Source organism: Nyctereutes procyonoides, unplaced genomic scaffold, assembly GCF_905146905.1.
Source record: "Nyctereutes procyonoides isolate TBG_1078 unplaced genomic scaffold, NYPRO_anot_genome, whole genome shotgun sequence".
NCBI classification, from domain to species: domain Eukaryota; kingdom Metazoa; phylum Chordata; class Mammalia; order Carnivora; family Canidae; genus Nyctereutes; species Nyctereutes procyonoides.
The window spans coordinates 13,502,307-13,523,679 of NW_026575051.1; the positions used below are offsets into that span (position 1 = coordinate 13,502,307).

Below are 21,373 nucleotides of genomic sequence, written 5' to 3' on the forward strand. Positions count from 1 at the left end.
CGCCCAGGGGAAAGATGACAGAAAACTGTGGTCCGTGGACGCCTGGGTAGCTCAGCGGCCGAGTGTCTGCCTTCAGCTCAGGGCATGATCCTGGAGTCCTGGGATCGAGTCCCACATCAGGCTCCCTGGAGCCTGTGTCTCTGCCTCTCTCTCTCTCTCTCAATCTCTCTCTCATAAATAAATAAATCTTAAGGGAGAAAAAAAAATGGTCCAATATCAATAAAGGGCTGGAGAGTCCTCTGGGACATTTGGGAGAAGCCAGTCAGTTAGGAGGGGTTGGCTCCGGAGTGGCCTTTACACTAGAGCCCCACAACAGAAGGAGGTGGCTATACTCCATTCCCATTGGGAGAGGTGGTCCCCAGGAGTGCGGGTCCAGCAGCACAAGGCCCCGGATCCCAGGACGCCCAAGTGGACAAAGCCAGAGATCCTCCCTTCCCCCGGGACAGGTGGAAGTGAGGAGGGCACAGGAAAGCAAGAACCTTCTGGCCACTCGGTGCCCTGCAAGCTGTGCAAATTAGTGCATCCACGCTGGCCCCCAGTAGCATCTAGGCCAGTGTGGACTGGATGACTGGTTAGTTACTCGTGGGGAGCTTGACTTCAGAGCTGAAAATCTGGCCCCGACCATTTTTTCTTCCTCTTCATTTCACCTTGTGCCTGGGAGAGGCGGGGCCTCTAGGGAACAAAGGCCCCACAGGATAAACAGCTCATACTGAGTAATACTTTTTGACTTTCATATTTCTATAATTCCATGTCTTAGATATATTTTACACTTCTGGATTCCCTTCAACGTGTTCAGTTTAATTTTGGTAGATACAAGATATGGGTATTTGTTTTTTGTATTTTAGTTTTTGCTGCCTGGTTTTGTTTTACAATGGTGGAAGTTAGTACCTTCTAACACATGACCAAAATACGCCCAGAACCAGGGGGAACACCGTGGAACACCGGATTGGTTCATTCTGTGGGATTATATTCGCTCTTCCTTCCCACTCTGCCCCCTTCTTTTATCTTGTTTATGTTTTGGTAGTCAATGTTGGGGCTATACAGAAGTATTGCTGGTTTATATAAATTTGGGTTTGAGTGTCCCCTAACATACAGAACAAAATACACTCAGAACCAAGAGGATCACTGTCATGTAGACCTGTCATGTAGACTACATTCTCTCTCCACTACCACTTCCTCACAACCACCATCCCCCCACCTTTCTTTTCCTTTGTCTGTTTTTGGTTTTTTGGCTTTTTATTTTTACTACTTTGTTCTAAAATTTGTTTTTCACTTTAGTGGTCCTTTTGTTTTATTTTCTTCTGTTCTTTTTCTTTTACTTGCTAGTCTCTGACCTCTTCAGAATCATCTAGGGTGTATTTTACTTAGGTCGTGGTTGGTATTTTTGACAGCCTGCTCATAAGACATTCTGCACTGGACATAAAGACTAGAAGGAAGAATTCACCAGAAAAGAAAGAACCGGAACAATACTCTCTGCCACAAATTTACAGAATTTGGATTTAGATACAATGTCAGAAATTCAATTCAGAAGTACAAATATAAAGCTACTGGTGGCTCTGGAAAAAAGTGTAAAGGACTCTAGAGACCTTACCACAGAATTGAGATCTAATCAGGCCGAAATTAAAAACAGATTAAATGAGATGCAATTCAAACTGGATGCTCTAGCTGCTGGGGTTAATAAGGTAGAAGACAGAATGAGTGACAAGAAGACAAGCTGATGGAAAGGAAGGAAGCTGAGGAAAAAAGAGAAAAAGAATTAAGAGCCCACAAGGAAAGGCTTAGGGAAATAAAGGATAGCTTGAGAAGGATGAATATACATCTAATTGGGATTCCAGAGGAGGCTGAGAGAGAAAGAGAGAGGACCACAAACTATACTTGAATAAATCATAGCAGAGAACTTCCCAAATCTGGGGAAGGAAACAGGCATTCAGATCCAAGAGATGGAGAGGACTCCCCCCAAAATCAGTAAGAACCATTACCACCTCGACATTTAATAGTGAAACTTGCAAATTTCAAAGATAAAGAGAAAATTCTTAAAGCAGCTCAAGACAAGAGATTCTTAGCTTATATGGGGAGAAATATCAGATTAACAGCAGACCTCTCCACAGAGACCTGGAAGGCCAGAAAGGGCTGGCATAATATATACAGAGTACTAAATGAGAAGAACATGCAGTCAAGAATACTTTATCCAGCAAGGTTCTCATTCAGAATAGAAGGAGAGACAAAGAGCTTCCAGGATAGGCAAAACTGAAAGAATATGTGACCACCAAACAGGCACTGCAAGAAATATTAAGGGGGATCCTGTAAAAGAAAGAGGGAGCCCAAAGAAACAATCCACAAAAACAGGGACTGAATAGGTAATACAATGACACTAAATTCATATCTTTCAATAGTTACGCTGATCATGAAAGGGCAAAATGATCCCATCAAGAGACGCAGGGTATTGGATTGGTTAAAAAAGCAAGACCCATATATGTACTGTCTACAAGAGACTCATTTTAGACCTAAGGACACCTCTAGCCTGAAAATGAAAGGTGGAGAACCACTTACCATTCAAATGGCCCTCAAAAGAAAGCTGGGGTAAGCAATCCTCATATCAGATAAATTAAAGTTTATCGCAAAGACTGTACTAAGAGATAAAGAGGAACACTATATCATACTTAAAGGGTCTATACAACAAGAAGACCTAACAATCATGAATATTTATGCCCCTCATGTGGGAGCTGTCAAGTATATCAATCAATTAATAACCAAAGTAAAGAGATACTTGGATAATAATACACTAATAAGTAGGAGACTTCAACACGGCACTTTCAGCAAATGACAGATCTTCTAAGCAGAACATCACCAAAGAAATAAGGGCCTAAAATGATACACTAGACCAAATAGATTTCACAGATATTTATAGAGCTTTCCATCCAGATGCAACTGAATACACATTCTTCACAAGTGCACATGGAGCTTAGTCCAGAATAGACAACATACTGGGTCACAAATTAGTTCTTAACCTATGCCAAAAGACTGGGATTGTCCCCTGCATATTTTCAGACCACAATGCTTTGAAAATAGAACTCAGCAAGAAGAAATTTAGAAGAAACCCAAACACATGGGGGTTAAAGAGCATCCTACTAAACTATGAATGGGTCAAACAGGAAATAATAGAAGAATTAAAAAGATTTATGGAAACTAATGAAAATGAAGATACAACTGTTCAAATTAAAGAATATCCACTCGAAAAAAACACAGTCTCTTCAATAAATAGTGCTGGGAAAATTGGACAGCCACATGCAGAAGAATAAAACTAGACCATTCTCACACCATACACAAAGATAAACTCAAAATGGTTGAAAGATCTAAATGTGAGACAGGAATCCACCAAAATCCTAGAGGAGAACACAGGCAACAATCTTTTCCTACTTGGACACAGTAACTTCTTACAAGATATAACTATGAAGGCAAGGGAAACAAAAGCAAAAATGAACTTTTGGGGCTTAATCAAGACAAAAAGCTTCTGCACAGCAAACGAAACAGTCAACAAAACTAAAAGATAACCTACAGAATGGGAGAAGATATTTGCAAATGACATATCAGATAAAGGGCTAGTATCCAAGGTCTATAAAGAATTTATCAAACTCAACACCCAAGAAACAAACAATCCAATCAAGAAATAGGCAGAAGACATGAACAGAAATATCACCAAAGAAGATATACACGTGGCCAACAAGCACATGAGAAAATGCTCCGTCTCACTTTCCATCAGGGAAATACAAATCAAAACCACAAGATACCACCTCACACCAGTGAGAATGGTGAAAATTAAGACAGGAAACAGCAAATGTTGGAAAGGATGTGGAGAAAGGGGAACCCTCTTGTACCGTTGGTGGGAATGTGAACTGGTACAGCCACTCTGGAAAACAGTGTGGAGGTTCTTCAAGAAGTTAAAAATAGAGCTACTCTATGACCCAGCAATTGCACTACTGGGTATTTACCCCAGAGATACTAATGTAGTGAAATGCCAGGACACCTGCACCCCAATGTTCATAGCAGCAATGTCTAGAATAGCCAAACTGTGGAAGGAGCCACCATGTCCTTTGACAGATGAACAGATAAAGAAAATGTGGTAGGTATACACACATACACACACACACACACACACATACACTGGAATATTACTCAGCCATCAGAAAGGATGTATACCCACCATCTCCTTCGACATGGATGGAACTGAAGGGTATTAAGCTGAGTGAAGTAAGTCAATCAGAGAAGGACAATCATCATATGGTTCCATTCATACATGGAATATAAGAAATAGTGAAAGGGATTATAAGGGAAAGGAGGGGAACTGAATGGGAAAAATTAGAGAGGGAGACAAACCATGAGAGACTCCTAACTCTGGGAAACAAACAAATGGTTGTGGAAGGGGCGGTATGGGCAGGGGATGAGGTAACTAGATGATGGCCATTAAGGAGGACACTTGATGGTATGAGCACTGGATGTTATACTATATGTTGGCAAATCGAACTTAAATAAAACACATGTAAAAAATAACTTTTATCTAATATAGTACATAAGTGTCATGTACATAAAGTGATGATCATAATCAACCACCAATAAGTATGTTAAGGTCCTATGTTTCAAAAAGAAAAAAAAACCCTGCTGAATTATAAAAACTATAAAAACTGAATTATTGGTTATGTCCACTAAGAATGCATTTGGTTCTAAGTAACAGAAAGTTCAACCAACAGTGGCTTAAATATGTGGGGGGTAATTTTTCTCACTTAAAAAGACTGTAGATAGGCGGCTGTTAGGATGTAAAGGTTTAGCTTCTCATGGGGCACAACCAAGGAACATGATCTTTCCTCCTTCACAATGCTGCTTTCCATCCTCATGCTTGTCACCTAATAGTCAGAGGACGACTGCCACACTTTCTCATATCAACATTCAAATCAAGGGATGATGGAGCCCTAGTCACTTTGTCACTCTTAATCAAGAAAAGCAAAAGCCCTACAGCAGACTTCCTACTTACTTCTCATTAGCTAGAATGCAATTGCCCACGCACCTCTATTACAGAGATTGGAAAAGTAAATATATAATTGATCTTCCTAATCAGGAATTTCATATTTCATGGTAACAATCTGCCTTCTCCAAGAGACTGGTGATTTTAGCTGATTTTCTTCCTTTCTGGCCAGAATAAGGAAAATTAAGATGATGAAAACATTGAGCGCAATATTTACTGAACTTTTGATGAAACATGGCAATAGCTTGATTCAGGTTTTGATTATGACACTAGCAGTTAAAGTTCACTTCTCACATCATATGAAACTATATCCATGATCACAGTATTAACAACATCTATTGATTTTAGTGTGTAATTAGAGTATTGTTTACTTGTGCTCCTCAAGAAACTATTGCTTTCTAAAGCTTCTGTAATTTATGGTAGGGAACACTTCTTTACAACTGAAATTATTAATAAATTAACCATCATAATTAGCATAATTAACTACCTGAAAATTTTCTTAGTCCTGTAACTCTCAAAATGGTACATAAGTACTTCTATCCAGGATGCCTGGGTGGCTCAGCGGTTGGGCGCCTGCCTTCAGTTCAGGTCTGATCCCAAGATACGGGATCGAGTCCCACATTGGGCTCCCTGCGAGGAGCCTGCCTCTTTCTCAGCCTATGTCTCTACCGCTCTCAGTCTGTGTCCCTCATGAATAAATAAATAAATCTTAAAAAAAAAAAGTACTTCTATCCTCAAAGATGATAAAAAGCCATAAAAGTAGTGTATTTTTAATGGGCATCAGGTTTACTTCATATCATGTTACTTACAAAGAACTGTTTTAAGCCAGATTTAGTGAGATACAATTTCCATACAGTAAAATTCACCCTTTTTGAATGTATTGAGTTTTGACAAATGAATACAGATGTGTAAATATAACCACAATCAGGATAGAGATCCTTTCCATCACTCCCAAATTTCTTTGAGCCCTTTTATTTTTCTAAAGATTTGAGAGGGAGTGTGCATGGATGCAAGTGGAGGAAGGGGCAGAGAGAATGAGAGAATCTCAGTCAGAATCCGCACCGATGGCAGAGCCTGACACAGGCTCAATCCCATACCCCTGAGGTCATGACCTGAACCAAAATCAAGAGTAAGTCGCTTGACTGAGTCACTCAAGTGCCTCTCTTTGAGCCCTTTATAGACACTCCTATCCCCCAACTCTGCTGACCATTGATCTGTTCTTTATTCCTAGTTTTCCCTTTTCCAGGATGTTGTCCTAATAATGGAATCCCGCACTGTGTATTCTCTCATGGCTGAACTTTGTCACCGGGCATAATGCTTTGATATATTCACACTGCCATGTGTATCAATAATTTGTAGCTATTTATTACTGGCTAGGATTCCACTGTATACGTGTGCCATTAGTTGTTTATTCACTTACTATTTGTTGAACATTCAGAGTATCTTCAGTTTTGAGTTACTGTGATAAAGCTGTCATAACCACACACATCTCTCTGCTGCTATGTTATCCACATGTCTTACTCAACATTCTTTGAGACTCTGTTCTAAATGTCATCTAATCAGAAAGCCATTCTCTGCCTTCTCTATTTGAAATGGCACTTTCCACCACACTCCAGGCTCCCAACTCCTGTCATTTGTCATTTCTTCAAAGTGCCAGTATTACTTTCATTAACATTATACATTTTACAAGAAAGATATATAGAAATTGTATTAGGGTTATCCTGAGAGACAGTAAGATATATCTTTATAAATATCTACAGAAACAGGGGATCCCTGGACGGCTCAGTTCAGCACCTGCGTTTGGCCCAAGGGGTGGTCCTGGAGACCCGGGATCGAGTCCTGTGTCGGGCTTCCTGCATGGAGCCTGCTTCTCCTTCTGCCTGTGTCTCTGCCTCTCTCGCACGTGCGAATAAATAAATAAATCTTAAATATCTACAGAAACAAAGTGAATAGGATATATTTACATGATTTTAGAGTTGAAATCTAGACTAACTCATTCATTTATAGAGGGAGAAAATTAAAGCCAAGATAATGTAATTTGGTTTCATATTAAGTCCATTCCTCTTTTTATTACTCAAATGTGATCTACTTCCAGAAGCAACTATTATGCTACTGTTACATAGCAAACAAAACAATTATTCTAGAAAAATAAAAATCATCCTAAATTATAAATTTTTCTAAATTATGCAGAAATTATGCAGAAAATGGAATTTATACTTAAACTTCTAAAAAGACTCCTTAAAGACTGACTTATTCAATAAATATTGCTCAACCAACAATACTGGCCATGAACCAAATGTAGATGGCACCTAAATGCTACATTATTCCAAATCAGAACTACACATAAACATTTATTGGGGCACCTGGGTGGCACAGTTGGTTAAGCATCTGACTTCATTTCAGGTCATGATCTCAGGGTCCGGGGATCAAGCCCACATCAGATTCCACGCTCAGAGTGGGGCTGGCTTATCCCTCTGCCCCTCCTCCCCCTCATGCTCTTTCTCTCTCTTAAACATATAAAGAAAATCTTTAAAAATGAATAAACACTTAATGAGTGCTTATCCTAAAAGAATTATGTCAAACAGTGCTCAGAGGTTAAAAAAAATTACTATGTTCTGTGTCTTGAAATCACAATTTAATACTTGAACCAAAGTCCTTAAGTATTTCACACAACCACAATCTCACATGTTTGGAACAAGTTAGAAAAGAGGGATTTCCACTGGTACTGTAGACATGCAAATTAGACTGTGCTCTAGATAAAGTGGGGGGGAAAAACACCACAGGATTTGAGGTAGGAGACCAGAATCTGTTCTGAGCTATGCACAATCTCTGGGCAAATTTTCCTTGAAACAGTAAGATGCTGTTACGTGATCTACTTCATACTTCATTTTACTTCATGAAGCTTCAATGGTTATTCACTATGAATGGTGATGAGCAGCTTTATAAAAACATACCACGCATGGAAGCCAACTCAAAACTATCCAATTAAATGATCCGAGGAAATTTGTGGCCAAGTTCTTCAGACTGTTTTGCTATGGCTCCCTCATCAGTGATCTCAGTGACCTAAGGTTCCTTCTATTAATAATAAGCTCATTCTGTGAAATGTAGTTTTAATATTTTCTAGTCAGAACAACAATATGTTGAAAAATCTCTTTACTTCTTTAATAAAAGAAGACTCATACCAGTATTTCAAGAACTGCAGTCACAGTACATGAGAAGCAACAAAACTCAGTTAAAAGGGATAAGCTTGGGCAGCCCAGGTGGCTCAGCGGGTTAGCGGTGCTTTCAGCCCAGGGCCTGATCCTGGAGACCTGGGATGGAGTCCCATATCGGGCTCCCTGCATGGAGCCTGCTTCTCTCTCTGCCTATGTCTGTCTGTCTGTCTGTCTCTCTCTCTCTGTGTCTCTCATGAATAAATAAAGAAAATCTTGTAAAAAATAAAAGAGATAAGCTGCCTGCAATATAATTTATTTTTAATTTACAAAGTTTAAGTCAGTATATAAAGAAGATGCGAAATGCAATGAACAACTTTGAGTCTGGCAACTCAAGAGACCCACAGAATACAACCCGAGGAAGTGGGAATAGGAAGCCAGACCCTGACAGGCACGGAGGGGGACACTTGACGGGATGAGCACTGGGTGTTATTCTGTATGTTGGTAAATTGAACACCAATAAAAATTAATTTATTAAAAAAAAAAAAAAAAAGGAAGCCAGACCCTGCAGTTTGCTTTCTCACTCCTTTCAACATGGGAAGTTAATAGTAGCTTCGCTTTCATTTAGGAAAGGCTATGGTTCGGAAAACAACTCTTGGTAGACTTCTAAGTAGGAACTTTACTTTTTTAAAGGAAATGCCAGTAATACTTGTATTAGTTCCGGGGGACATTATTATTGCTCCTGGGAATTATGGAAGAAGAAAACCAGAATTTGTAGAAGTAGTCCTATACTGGGTACAAATGTGAGCCCGGTTGATATATGGCAATGGAGGATTTTAGGTAGTACTTTGTGTTACCTTAAATTTTTCTGGATTAAAACAAGATCACAGTATATGAAATTTTCCTCAGTCTCCATATGTAAAGCACTTCCCCTCTCTTTTCTACAGAAAAATCTTTCTGCTCTTTCCAGCCAAATGAAATGTTTACGTTCATTGACTGTTGACTAAGTCCACAAACCCCTTGTAGGTGAAACGAGTTCTGGGAAACTGTGTTTAAGGGAACTAAAGTACATCTGTGCAGTTTATTATAATCTTTAATACGGATTTTAGTACATCATCATTACCTTAAAAAGGTATATTAAAACAACATCATTACAAGGAAAACTGGTGTTTTGTTAAGTTTTGTTTTAATTTTACTTTCCTTTAAAACTCTGATCTGGATTTGTCACTTGGTTCTGCATTCAGAATGTGAATATAATTTTCTTTTACTTAACTTGGATCCTATAATTACTTTCATTTTCATAGGGCCTAACAATTCACATCATCTCTATAGTCATCATTTCTGACTGGCAATTTAAGAATGCTGCCTTAGGGACACCTGACTGGCTCAGTGGTTGAGCGTCGGTCTTTGGCTCAGGGCGTGGTCTCAGAGTCTCCCAGGATGGAGTCCCACATTGGGCTCCCCACAGGGAGCCTACTTCTCCCTCTGCCTATGTCTTTGCTTCTGTCTCTCTGTATTTTAAATAAATAAATAAATAAATAAATAAATAAATAAATAAATAAATAAATAAATAAATAAATAAATAAAATCTTAAAAAAAAGAATGCTGCTTTCTGCTAAATGTGGGGGAAAAATAGATCATATAAAATAATTCTACTATTTCATGAGTCCAATATTCATTAAGATTAATTTTAAAGTCAAGACATTTCTTTGGGGAATATAGGAAAGAACATGGCATATAGAATCTTCCATGTTGGTAGCATGACTTACTAGGTACTAGAATCATGGGCAAGTCAATTAAGCTCTCCAAGATAGTAACAGCCCTTCATCAAATTGGTGGTAGGATCAAGAGGACATCCTGTACCTACATGGCTCTATAAATAGTAAAATATACATTTTGGCTGCTGGTTTTTCTTAACTTATGTCTCAAAGTAAATCTATAAAAGCCTCTGTATCTGGCCAATAAAGACTATCAATAATAGGCTCTTACAGATTTGCTTCAAATCTCAAAGGTATCCAAATAAGCCCACTCTGGTCACATGTGAATGGACTGATTATGAATCTTGACTACTATGATCTCCAGCAGAACAGTTTATGTATATAATAACTGTTTAAATTTCTAAAAAAGTATTCATTTTATGTACCTATAATAGTTTTAAACATCAGCTGTAAGATAATGACAACTAACAAATTTTAATTAATCTTAAGGCTCTAATTTATTAGGAGAAAGGTACAGAAAGAGACAAAGGGAAAAAAAGAACTTCTCTGATATTATTTGCTAAAATAAATACCTTATTTAAGATGTTATAAAATGTGTATGAATTTATACTTTTAGTTTTGTTTTTTCTGTTTTATAACACAAACAGGACAAAAATATACTTAGAAATATTTGCTAGAAATAAAAGTAATACCAACATTGAATAAATGTAAACAAATATGGTAAGCATGCCTACACAGAAATCGGCACACTCTATTTTTAATCAAAACCCCAAACCACCATGGCATTTTTACGGCCTATAACTGAAGAGGACCTTTCAAACCAGTGCCCTCAACTTGAACACTGAATCGTTTCAAGACTGATAAAAGTAAGATCACAATCTAATGTAAGACTAATACCTAGCTGTTATAAAATGTAGACAACTCTTTGAAATCAACCTCTCCTTGGGTAAGGCATTCACAAAAATTCCACTTGCTTTTTAAAGTGTTGAGGGGTTCCAATAGAAATTGTTTCTTTATTTTCTTATTCCTCTTATGTTTAAAATACTATCCTTAAGTTACCCTGTATATATTTGTACCTTTCTTCTTTGTCTCATATTTTAAAACCCTTGAAGACTGGGATCACAACTTTTTTATGATTAACAATGGATCCAACATATTCAGAGAAAAAAAAATGTCTGAAGACATAAAAAAAATAATAATTAGTAGTTAGGCAAATGCTGGGAATCCTTCAACACAGATAGAAGAAGCAACCTAAAATTATTAATGAAACAAGAAATTTATTTATAAAAAACTTCTTAGCCTAATGATGTGATGAAAGGAGGATAAGACAAAGCATACAGATTTCCAAGTACTGGAAAAGGTAAACATAAACAAATACTGAAACATCCTAATGACATATAGTGAAGAATTCTATGGGTAAATTCTTTGTGGTTTTCTTAGAAAAACATTATTTAATACCTATTTACAAAAATAGGACTGCTCTTAATTCTCATTTTTTCATGTGTTTAAATTTATGGTTACTATGGGAAATATTATTATAGGTCAAAATAAACTTAAATAAAACATTTTTTCAACTATTTTAGGCACAAATTTAGCACCAAAGTCAGATGTATTAACATTATATTTTAACAATTACACAGTCAAGTAAGAGTAACTAATAATAAAGCAGCTAATGCAGTACTCAGTACTTATGCAGCACTAAGCTCTTTATAAGCATAATCTCATTTAATATACAAAACAGTACAGTACCCTGTTTTATAGAAATTATCTCCTTTATTCATCAGCACATAACTTTAGGATCCAGATTCAATTCAATCAGTTCTACCCAATTTCAGAGCTGAGCTCTTAGGACCACCACAAAAAAAAAAAAAAAAAAAGGTATTTTCATTAAATGTCACTAACAGGGACATCTCTCACCCGTGGCATACAAAGAATTTTTACTCTTTTTAATGGTTCCAACAACTGTAAAATACACTTTCTCCATTGGGATTGCAATCTTACTAGGTTGGAAGAACTTCTGTCTGCATAGAGTGAGAAAGAACCACAAGTATAATTCAAAAGTCTTAGTCTTATTTTGCACCTTTGCAAAATACTCTACAAGAAGAACGTACAAATAGTTTATAATAACAGGCTTTATCTAAAATGTACATTTACAAAAATCATTTTACATTATAGTTCACCTTTCTAATGTTCTAAAACAATTATATTTTCCAATGTTTTGATAAACTAACTTTTTGAAAAATGGGTATTTTAGAATACTGAATTAGGCACAGTAAAAAGATAAGTGGTTGCTAGGAACTGTGAAAAAGAGAAGAAGGAAGGATGAATAGGTAGAGCTCAGGAAATTTTTAGGAATGTGAAACTACACCAAATGACACTTTTATGGAGGACTCATGTTATCTATTCATCAAAACCCATAGAATGTATACGGCTTATCAATGTAACAAGTGTAACACACCAATGCAAAATGCTAACAATAGGAGAAAGGGAAGGAAGAGGTACATGTGAACTTTCTGTACTTTCCACATTTTTCTATAAATCTAAAACAGCTAAAAAAAAATAAAGTCCATTATTTCATAGTAACAATGAAATGGTTTTGGTAACAGAATAATTACACAACACTGTGAATTAATGCCACCAAACTGTATACTTAAAAATGATTAAAATGGCAAATTTTAGCTTCTATATATTTTACTCCAATAAAAGGGGCTGTAGATGCTCCTTGTATTATAAGAAAATAATTCTGTGATTCTGGAAACAAAAAAAAAGGCTGATAATGAATCAATCCAATGTAGAAATCAATGAAAATCTTCATGGAAAATAATTTCAGTATATAATACTCCATTGTAACAAAAATAGTTAATTTTATTTGTAAGTACTTTCATGTTGACCAAAACAGTATCTTGAGAGACATGTTGTTTTGGCAAGATGGAAAGCCCCATAACTCCTAGGTCTTTTTCTCTCACAACTAACAATCCCTAGCTATTACACAACAGAGAAACATAGGAAGTTTCTGAAAGATGGACAAAAGAAGTCTAAATACCTTGGAAACTCACAACCTGAAGGACAGCATGGCAGCAAGTGTCAAGGACCTCCTTACTGCGTCCCATAGACACCAGTCAAGATACTGCAGAAGATTCTCTGTGGAACCACAAATAGAGAAAAAACCTCCAAGAAAACCTTATTCCCTGAATCAAGAGCAAGGAGAAGACTGAAACAACAGAAAACACTTTTGGCAATAATCACTCCACTCCAGCCAATCATCAATGGAAAAACCACATTCTGCCCTTTTAGCAGGCCAAATGAGAAGTTACATTTAACCCCAAATCCCCACCCTACCTTACTCCCGCACATACCTAAAAAGACAACCTACTACCCCTCACAGGGAGCAAATCAGGCAGTTTGGCAGGCTGATCTTCCATTCACCAGGGATAACTAGCGGATTATCCAACTCCTTATCCAACTCCTCTGATGGGATTACTGTCTGTAGGCAAAAGGAGGAGATAACCTTACATTCCCCTCTGCTGTTTATTCTCTTAGTTGCTACAATTTCCCAATTAGTGTAGCATCTGCAGGGTACAGCAAAAAGTTGAGCCCATCACCCCTACTCAACAGTAATAAGATTTATTAAGAAAGTAGTCTGTTCATAGAGAAATATATATGGACTGAATATATATGGATTTCTCAGACATGAGAAATATATATGGACGCTCTCTCTCTTTTTCTAAAATAAGTAAACAAGTCTTTTAAAATGTAAAAGCTGTCATCAAGACAGTATGGTACTGGCACAAAAACAGACACATAGATCAATGGAACAGAATAGAGAATCCAGAAGTGGACCCTCAACTTTATGGTCAACTAATATTCGATAAAGGAGGAAAGACTATCCATTGGAAAAAAGACAGTCTCTTCAATAAATGGTGCTGGGAAAATTGGACATCCACATGCAGAAGAAGGAAACTAGACCACTCTCTTGCACCATACACAAAGATAAACTCAAAATGGATGAAAGATCTAAATGTGAGACAAGATTCCATCAAAATCCTAGAGGAGAACACAGGTGACACCCTTTTTGAACTCGGCCACAGTAACTTCTTGCAAGATACATCCACGAAGGCAAAAGAAACAAAAGCAAAAATGAACTATTGGGACTTCATCAAGATAAGAAGCTTTCGCACAGCAAAGGATACCGTCAACAAAACTAAAAGACAACCTACAGAATGGGAGAAGATATTTGCAAATAACGTATCAGATAAAGGGCTAGTTTCCAAGATCTATAAAGAACTTATTAAACTCAACAGCAAAGAAACAAACAATCCAATCATGAAATGGGCAAAAGACATGAACAGAAATCTCACAGAGGAAGACATAGACATGGCCAACATGCACATGAGAAAATGCTCTGCATCACTTGCCATCGGGGAAATACAAATCAAAACCACAATGAGATCCCACCTCACACCAGTGAGAATGGGGAACATTAACAAGGCAGGAAACAACAAATGTTGGAGAGGATGAGGAGAAAAGGGAACCCTCTTACACTGATGGTGGGAATGTGAACTGGTGCAGCCACTCTGGAAAACTGTGTGGCGGTTCCTCAAAGAGTTAAAAATAGACCTGCCCTACGACCCAGCAATTGCACTGTTGGGGATTTACCCCAAAGATACAGATGCAATGAAACGCCGGGACACCTGCACCCTGATGTTTATAGCAGCAATGTCCACAATAGCCAAACTGTGGAAGGAGCCTCGGTGTCCATCGAAAGATGAATGGATAAAGAAGATGTGGTCTATGTATACAATGGAATATTACTCAGCCATTAGAAATGATAAATACCCACCATTTGCTTCGACGTGGATGGAACTGGAGGGTATTATGCTGAGTGAAGTAAGTCAATCAGAGAAGGACAAACATTATATGTTCTCATTCATTTGGGGAATATAAATAATAGTGAAAGGGAATATAAGGGAAGGGAGAAGAAATGTGTGGGAAATATCAAAAAGGAAGACAGAACATAAGGACTCCTAACTCTGGGAAACGAACTAGGGGTGGTGGAAGGGGAGGAGGGCGGGGGGTGGGGGTGTATGGGTGACGGGCACTGAGGGGGGCACTTGACGGGATGAGCACTGGGTGTTATTCTGTATGTTGGTAAACTGAACACCAATAAAAAAGAAATTTATTTTAAAAAAAAGAAAGTCTGTTCATTTGTCAACAGACATCTGGACTCTTTCCATATTTTGGCTATTGTGGACATTGCTGCTATAAACATTGGGGTGCATGTGCCCCTTGTAGTGTGTGTGTGTGTGTGTGTGTATACATATATATATATATATATATATATATAAAATGGAATATATATATAATGGAATATATATATATATAATGGAATATATATAATGGAATATTACTCAGCCATCAAAAAGAATGACATCCTGCCATTTGTAATGATGTGGATAGAACCAGAGCATAATACTAAGTGAAATAAGTGAGTCAGAGAAAGACAAATATCATACAATTTCAGGCAGCCCGGGTGGCTTAGCGGTTTAGCGCTGCCTTCAGCCGAGGGCGTGATCCTGGAGACCCAGGATCGAGTCCCACATCAGGCTCCCTGCATGAAGCCTGCTTCTCCCTCTGCCTGTGTGTCTCTTTCCCTCTCTCCCTCTCTCTCTCTTTCCCACTCTCTCTCTCTGTCTCTCATGAATAAATAAGTAAAATATTTTTTAAAAAATGAAACCCCCAAGATAGTAGAAGTGGGAACTACTCTCCACTTCACTATCCCCTTTCCTTTAGCATCACTGAAGCCAAGTGGGGAACTGAATCTCCATACCTACATTGCAGTGCCAAACAGGGCTAATCAACACTTTCAATTCACCACACCCCTGGTGTCAGCAGGGTGCAGGTGGAAGCAGAGTACTAACCCTACTCTGCCAAAGGAGGTGGTGTGATACAAAGCTAGATGTCACTCTATTCCCATTATTGCTCCCCTGATGGCAGCAAGCTCAGCAGGAAATTGAAAATATTACCTAAATCCACAAGAGTGGATAATGAATATCCAAAGTTCCCACCTGCATCAAAGCAGTAGGAGTCAGCATGCTTCTTTTGCTATAATTGTTCTGGAGTATTACTGGGAGTAGGGATGGGACCTAGTGGATTTCACAGCAAACACAGTTACCTGGCCTTCACATTACACTTCAATAGAGGGGGCCTGGTTGATTAAAAAAACATCTTTAATAGGATCTAGAGTCTCATAATATGTAGAATACAATAATAAAAAAATCACTGTCAACCAAAGATTATGAAAGCAGAACATGAATGAGAAAAAAACAAGACAAGTAATAAATGTCAAATCCAAGATCAATCAGATGCTACAATTATCTGACAAGGATTTTAAAGCGTCTATCACGCATGCTTCCACAAGCTATTAAAATTCATTTATTAACAAATTAATATGCTTTAAAATAATCAAACATAAAATATAGAACTGAAAAATATAATAACCAAAATAAACTCACTAGATGAACTCAATGCTAGAGTGAAAATGATAGAGGAAATCATCCAGCCAAGATGGTTTCACAGATATGTACCAAATACTTACTACAGAATGAACACCGATTTTATACCATCTGTTCCAGCAAATTGAAGAGAAGGAAAAACTTAACCAATTGATTTTATGACTAGTGTTACTGATACCAAAACAATGAATAATACAAAGAGAACAAAGTATAACAAAATGAAAGCACAGTAAAAAAAAAAGGGGGGAAACTACAGAACAATACCTCTCATTAATTTAAATGTAATAATCCTCCATAAGGTATTAGCAAGTCAAATCCAGAAATACACAGAATGACCACTGGAATTAATTCCATGGAAACAAGGCTGGTTCAATACTTGTAAATGTCATCCAATACATATCAACGAACTACAGAAATTATATGATCATGTAATTTGATGTAGACAAAGCATTTGACATAACCCAACATCATTTCATGACAAAATTCTCTGCAAACTCTTTCCTCCTAAGAGGTCCACTCTCACCATTCTTATTTAACATGGTGCTAAAAGTTCTAGCTACTGCAATAAAACACAAACAGAAAAAGAAGAAATAAAAGTATCCCCTTTTCACAGATAAATGATTCTCTACAGATAAAATCTCAAAAAATCTACAAAAAAAAAAAAAAAAGACAAAAACACCTTCTAAAACTATTCAGTCAGTTCAGCAAGGTCACAGAATACAAGACAAACACATAGCAATTACATTTCTATATGCCAACAAGGAACATGAGGAAACTGAAATTAAAACAAAATACAATTACACAAAGAAAATGAACTATTTTAAGTATAAAATTAACAAAATATGTACAGGATCTACATGCTTAAAATCATAAAATTCCAATAAAAGAAACTCTTAAAGAATACTCAAATGTAATAGAGAAATACAACATTTTCATGGATTATAAGACTCAACATAGTAAGATTTCAGTTCTCTCCAAATGATCTATAGATTCAAATCAATTTCTGTGAAACTCCCACCAATGTTATTTGCAGATATATAAAATCATTCTCAAATTTATACAGAAAGAAAGCCTAGAATAAATAATATTGAAATGTAATAAAATGGAATAAATCAATTTCACTGATCTTAAGATTAATCAAAACAATACGATATTGGCAAAGAAATACACATATAAATCAACAGAAGAGAACATAAACCCAGAAGCAAACACACAAAAATATGCCTAACAAGCTTTTTACATATTTGCAAACACAATCCAGTGGAGAAGCAGCTTTTTCAACAAATAATGCTAGAGCAACACCTTAAAACTACATGTCAAAACTATACAGAAATTAACTCAAAATGGATCATGGATCTTAATGTCAAACTAAAAATATTACACATTTAGAAAAACAGGTATAGAAGAAACTAAGGCTAGTCAAAGAATTTGTACACTTCTCACCAAAAGCATAATTAATCCATAAAAGGAAAAATGGATAAACTGAACCTCATTCAAAATTAAAAACTTTTCTCAGTAAATGACCCTATCAGGAGGATGAAAAGGGACGCCTGGGTGGCTCAGTGCTTGAGGGTCTGCCTTTGGCTCAGGTCGTGATCCTGGTCCTGGGATCAAGTCCCACATTGGACTCTCTGCATGGAGCCTGCTTCTCTCTCTGTCTATGTCTCTGCCTCTCTGTGTCTCTCATAAATAAATAAAATCTTAAAAAAAAAAGGCTGAAAAGACTCTACAATACTGTGACAAAAATTTTTGTGAACCACATATCTAACAAAGGACAAGTATCTATAAAGAACTCTTTAAAACTGAACAGTAAAACAATAAACAATCTAATTATAAAATGGACAAAAGACATGAAGAAGCATTTTATAAAAGAGGAAATATATGGGAAATAAGCACATGAAAAAAGATCCTACATCATTAGTGAAATGCAAATAAAAGTCATTATACACCTAGCAGAATGCCAAAAAAAAAGGAAAAAAAAAAAAAAACCTTACAATAATAGCACCAACTGCAGGCAAAGATGCAAAGAAACTGGGTAACTCCCACGATGCTGACTAGAAATGTACAAAAGTACATTCTAGAAAATAGTTTGGTAGTATTTTATAAGATTAACCATGCATCTAAGTTCCAGGGAAGATAGCAGAGTAGGAGGAACCTAAGCTCACCTCCTCCCATGGATATACCTAGATAACACACCCATCAGTGTAAATAACCTAGAAGATAATCCAAACACTGGAAGAACACTCTCCCAAAGCTAAATACAGAGAAGAGGTCACATAAAAAAGGATAGGAAGAGTGAGAAGGTGGTGAGAGCTAAACAGACCCAGGAGACTATTCGTGGAAGGGAGGGACACCACCAGTGTGGAGAGGGGGAAAAAAAAGACCATCACAACAGGCACCCCAGGCACAGTTAACCTTCAAAGATGACCCCCAAAACATGTGGCTCTGAAAACCAGAGGAACACAATTTTGCAAGTTCTTACAATCAGTGGGGCTTAACACCTAGAACTTTAAAAATCAGTAGGCTCTGCTCTGTAAGGGCAGGGAGGATGAGAAGAAACTGAGTCCTTGCCCTTGAAGACATAACACACAAACAGTTTCACAAAGATACAGAAGCAGCAGTTTGAAAAATCCCTGGAGTAAAACGGAGGGAAATTTACTAATCTCAGATCACATGCCAGAGGAACAAGGATCCTTGTGAGATTTCTCCAAGAACAAAAGAGCTAGCAGGAGCCATTTCCCTCCCCAGCCCCCCAGCCTATACACAGGGGTATGTAGGGGAGCCAGCATTTGCTACCTACCTTGATAGCAGCACATCTAGCCTGCACTCTTCTGTGGACATGTCTCCTCTAGCCAAGACTGGCTCCAGGTACCTTCCCATAGGACACAAGGGAAATCCTTGCTAAAACTATGTTCCTCAATCCTACAATCCTACTGTCCTATGAACCTTCCAAAGCATTGCTACAAGCTCTGCAGGGTGAAAGGAGCCCTGGCAGGGAACAGGTCTGCTCCAAAGTGACTTCTTTCCTCGGGAGAAGGGAAGATAATCATATACACCAACCCCATTGCAGCTCCAGCAGTAGGCTGGGGGCACACATCTGGTCTGATAGCAAGCCCTGTCCAACAACAAAAGTTTCTCAAGGGACAGCACAGGGAAAGCACCCTGAAGTCCGGTGCTACTGCAACTCTGGCAAACACCTGGTCTGACTCAACTCAAGCCCAGAGCAGCACCAGATTGGCACAGTAATGACACAGAGACTGAACCTTGCCCACAACAGGCAAAAATGACCATTACAAACAAATGGACTAAAGGCAAAAGTGGCTCAGCCACAATAATTAAGGGACACTCAACACACAGAAGAGACACCCATGAAGTGCCAGCTTCTAGTGAACAGGGGACACTGCATTACAGAACAGTACTGGATTTCTTCATAAGGAAACTCCTTTCAGGGCAGAAGATGTAATTAACTTTTCTAACACAGAGAAATAGATACAGAGAGTTAAAAAAAAATGAGGAAACAGAGGAATATGTCCCAAATAAGAGGACAAAATCACAGCAAGAGAGCTAAGCAAAACAGAAGTAAATAATATGCTTGAGAATTTAAACTAATGGTCAAGGGGCACCTGGGTGGCTTAGTCAGTTATATGTCTGACTCTTGATCACAGCCCAAGTCTTGATCTCAGGGTCAAGAGTTCAAGCCTCTCATCAGGCTCCACTCAATCTGAAGTCTAGTTAAAGTAATGGTCAAAAAAGATACCGGACATTGGAAAAGACAGGAGGACTTCATTGTGACCCTTAAAAAAGACATGAAAAACATAAAAAAGAACAAATGAAAGATGAAGTACACAATAAATATAATTTAAAGCACAGAAGATAGAATAAATAGAAAAACCAGAAGACAAGATCAGCAAACAAGAGGAGAAAGTAATGTAAAGCAATGACACTGAAGAGGAGTGATAAAATAATAAAAAATTAAAATAGAATTAAATAATTCAGCAACAGCATCAAGCATAACAACATTTGTGTTATATTGGTCCCAGAGGGAGAAGAGAGCAAGAAGGGAGCAAAAAAATTATTTGAAGAATAATAGCTGAAAACTTTCCAAATGTGGAGAAGAAAACAAAACTCCAGATCCAGCAAGCACAGTGATATTCCAACAAAAATCAACCCAAGGAGGTCCGCTATAAGACACATAGTAATTAAAATAATAAAAGTAGTGACAAAGAGAAAAAAATTAAGCAGCAAGAAAAAAGAAAACGATTACATACAAGGGAAACCCCATAAGACTATCAATTGATTTTTCAGCAGAAACTTTACAAGCCAGAAGAGAGTGGCATGATATATTTAAATTGCTGAAAGAAAAAGAACTGCAGCCAAGAAAACTCTACGGGGCAAGACTGTCATTCAGGATAGAAGGAAAGATAAAGAGTTTTCCAGACAAACAAAAGTTAAAGGAATTCATGACCACTAAACCACAACATAAAATGTTAAAGGGGCCTCTTTCAGTAAAAAAGAACAGATCATAAGCAGGAATAAGAAAAGTAGGAGGCACAAAAGCAATAAAATTATGAATATCTATAAAAAGAAGTCAAGAAATTCACAAAATATAATGAAGTAATCTAGGACACCATATACCTAAAACATGGAGGGAAAGCAGTAAAGAATGAGTTTAAACTTAAGCAACAATCAACTTAATACAGACTGCTATATCCATAAGATGTTGTACACAAATCTACTGGTAACCACAAATCAAAATTAGTAACAGATATGCAAAAAATAAAGAGAAAGGAATTCAGCTATTTCGTGAAAGAAAGCCAGCAAACCATGAAAGGAGACAGCAAGAGAAGAAAGTAACAGAGAACTACAAAAACAACCATAAATCAAGCTATAAAATGCCAGTAAGTACACACTTATCAAAATTACTTTCAGTGTAAATGGTCTAAACACTGAATAAGACATAGGGAGACAAAATAG

The 21,373-nt window shown here is 37.3% G+C and overlaps 1 protein-coding gene across 6 annotated transcripts in view; it reads right to left on the bottom strand.

The window, feature by feature from the left end:
- The window catches only part of SUPT3H (SPT3 homolog, SAGA and STAGA complex component), a 529,439-nt gene that overhangs the window by 330,456 nt on the left and 177,610 nt on the right, over positions 1-21,373 (bottom strand). The window lies entirely within an intron of this gene.